Below are 3,892 nucleotides of genomic sequence, written 5' to 3' on the forward strand. Positions count from 1 at the left end.
TGTTGACCTCACTGTCTCAGTTAAATTAGGAGGGTTTCATCTCACACTCAGTGCCATCTGCTGTATTAGTGACGCCTAGGGGGGGAAAACTGTAAAATGTAGCTAAAGTTACGTCGAATCAGATTTGAACAGTATTGTACCCAAACGTTTGTTTGTGAGGGACAGCCAATCATGTCATGTCAACTTTAAGTCAGTTAATGGGGAGTTATTTTATGCAATTGTTTTAAGAGACACTACTTTTGTTATTTGTCATAAAAAAAAAAAAACAGTCTGCGACAACAAAATATTTTTGGTGTTGGGACCTTATAATGCTGCCTGGCATTTTCCTTGACCTGTGTCAGTGTGTGTTGGTGGTAGTGGTGGGGCAGGTTACAAGTCTCTTTACAATTTTACGTAGTTTTCCAGGTCTAATCACATGATACATATAATTGTTGTGCAAATGGTCCTTACAGGATACATGGTCCTCATGTTTCTCAGTGGTCAGGTCCATTTATACAGTAGGCTACTTGAACAAGCAAATACTCTTTAAAATAGACGGTTAAAGATAGAAGCTGTTTTCTGCTTGCCAGCCACTTACTCAACAATCATTAACTGTTATAACTGTTTGTAGGTATTTTGCAACCCGCTGACATTAGTTTACTGACTTTGTTCACCACTCAGAATTCCTTCAGCTGCAAAAAATTAGAATTCTAATCTATGTTATTTTTCTTCTTTAGATCTATCCATAATCCGTTTTAACCCACTTCAAACTTTACCTCAACTTTTGTAGAGTCAGTCTCACGTCATCTTAAAACTCTTTGATATAATGAAGAGTTCATAATTAAATCAACTGACTGCAAGCATCAGACAGTCTGCTTTTGGACTACAGTTGCTGGGGCTGCCAGTCCGGGGCAAATGTGCAGTAGTTTTAAATCTAGACCATTTGTAAAGGATTTTCCCCACAGGGGGATCATTCATTTTAAATATATCATTTTATATATATACCATTTGCCAGACTCATAGGCAACCACATCCTTTTCTCGGAAGGCTTAAGAAAGACTTAAGATCTCGGCACAATGACGCTACACATACCTCCGTGTCTATCTCTAACTTCTAACTTCAGATCTTTACCACCTAATCTGGAAGCCCTGATTCTAAAGGTGTGACAAATAAAGGTTTTATATTACCCATTTCTGTAGTTGCCTTTTCAAAAGGGATCTGATATTTATTTGTCCAAATGTCTGGTTAAAAAAAAAAAAAAAAAACTCCAGGGGATGTACTTCAAATCAAACTACACAATGTAATAATAAAGACTGAAATCCTGCAAATTTGGACAAATGTGTAATTTTTATTTGCATATCAAGCATCCTTACTCTGACCAAAATATCCTTCTCTAATGTACGATGCTGTTAGATTAACTATGATGCAAATGACCATGTACAACAGTGCCGAGATAGAGCTAGTTCAACCAATCATATACATTCAGGTACTTCACTTCTGTGGTTTCCAGTCTATGGGTCAGGCTGTAGGATTAAAAGGACTGTAGAACGATTAATGGAAGAAGAAAGTCGATCAAAGCTCAGCAGCACACATTTTTATTCACTTCTGTAACTTTAATCTAAGAAGTCAAAAACTAGTGTGGCTGGGAAAATGATCTAATCTCCAACAGTGCATTAGATTTAAGCACCTTAATGCAAAACCCTTAATCTGAAGTTCCTCCAAATTGTTCTCCAGTACTTAAATAAATCTCCCATCTCACCTTCTGGTGCTTTAATATAACTGAACACACAAATGCTAAACTTGCCAGAATATTTCAGCATGTCACGCACTCATTAATCACAGGCCAAGAATCTTCAGAACCTTTTATAAGGAGTCAAACCCAAACAGAGCCCTGTTTGGAGTCCCACTTAGAAACCTTCAGTAATGTGACCACTGGCCAGATGTTTCATATCTCTGATGGAACTACCTTCTGTTCATAATAAAAATAAATTTGTTAATCTTTCAGAAAATCTCTCTATTATTTCCAAATTCCATCGCTGTTAATTAGCCTGCCTGCAGTCCCCAATGCATTTACCATTGCATTGGGGATTGGCGGAGGGGGGGGTAAGGTTGTATTTTTACTTTACAATTTTCTTTGAGCTAACATTTTAATAAAACTTCCAGCAAATTTCCTCCAATCATGTAAAGATTCAAAACCAAATTTGTGGCACAATAAAGTCATCCTTCCCTGTTGTGCTAATGAGTGCTGGAGAATAAAAAAAGCTTATCTATGCATGCAAATGGAAAGTTGTAGAAGGAGTAGAAGCATTTCTACAGCAGATAAAGAGCTCAAGGCAAAGCAAACCCCAGATAGTAATACCTCCATCTTTATCTCACCTCTCACACTCCACGCCAGATCCCACACCCTAACTAGGGAGTGTTTTACCATGGCAACTGTCACGTTCCACCTAACGTGGTCCCAGGGTTCATACACAGCATGCACGTAGTTACTGAATTGAATGATTAGATTTGGTTCAAAATATTAGGTATTCCCTCTGTAGGTACACATTGAGCTATGATAAGTGAACCTGACCTTAAAATAGGGGGTGAATAGTGTTTTTCTATATGAATAACTTGGTTTTGGAACTAGTGCTTTCATCAGTGCTGCTCTAGGAGTCCCTACACCTGAAAAAGATGTGGTGTACATTATGTATTCCTGCGTACATCCTGCACTACATGACTCCCACCAGAGTCATTTACAGCTTAACAAGCTTTTGCACCAATTTTGAATTTGGAATTCAACGAGTTTCTACACGAGGAGCAAGAGACAGCTAAACCCCCCAGGAAGACTAATTTTCTCCTGAAAAACAGTCTGTTTTGAAGGGATGCAGACAAACTGTCAGGGATTAAAGACAAACCACAGCAGGCAACCCGCTCGATCACAGTCCAGCCATAATTTGACACTGTGAATTTGATGTTCGGCGTGTATGTGGCATATCTAATAAAAAATTACATCTCAGCTCTCCATATCCCGCAATCTAGCTAAGCGCGAGAAAGAGGAATAGAGCCCGTTTAATAAGTCAGATAACATGACATCAGCTGACATATCGTGGCATTAAATTCCAAACCATTGCACATAAATCCAAAGTATATGAGATTCAGAGGATTGTAGAGATGGCGAGCATTCGATTTATTACCATGCGGCGAGATAAAGTTCCAAGCTTTTTGCTTTTTTTTTTTTTTTAAATAAATGACAGGAGATACCTTGCATTGGCTGACTGCTTGAATTCTTGCAATTAGCCATGTGTGACAGAGAAAGGTCAAAACTAACAATTAACATTGGTGAGATGGAGGAACATTTGGGCAAATGAGAAACATGTAGTTCTTCTAAAAGTCCTTAAATTGCTGAAGTATATAATTGAAAGTTTATACTTCTTAGCGAGAAAGAAAAAGGAGCCTAACTCTTGAAATGTTGCAGTTCATCATATTAGAATATAATTACACTTGTCTTTTGATTCTGGGGGTGAAGAATGTCTAGACCCATCATTGTATGACTGGGCTGCACAGCTTAAGTCTATTATACCTTTATTTTTTTATATTTCATGTGCAATCTTAAGGTCAAAAACTACCTCTCCCCACATATTTAGACACAGTGAAAACGCCGCAAATGCAGTGAAGGCAGAAAATATTTTAAAAACCAGGACTCTTTGTCTCAAAGTGGGTAAACAATTTTCTTACCACAGGAAAAAACGCTGCTAAATTTAAACTTTAGCATTTCCAAAGTACTTAAAAATGAGTCAAGATGTTATGATGTCCTTCAAAGAACTGAATCGAAAGCATGGGATATCCAAGTTAGAAGATCTTAAAGCAGTTTTTCAAACAGTCATCATAAAGTTTTATACATCTGGACGTAATAAAACAAATGGTGTGGTCT

The sequence above is a fragment of the Perissodus microlepis genome, chromosome 10, assembly GCF_051167445.1.
Source record: "Perissodus microlepis isolate ML-2025 ecotype Zambia chromosome 10, ASM5116744v1, whole genome shotgun sequence".
Classification (NCBI taxonomy): Eukaryota; Metazoa; Chordata; class Actinopteri; order Cichliformes; family Cichlidae; genus Perissodus; species Perissodus microlepis.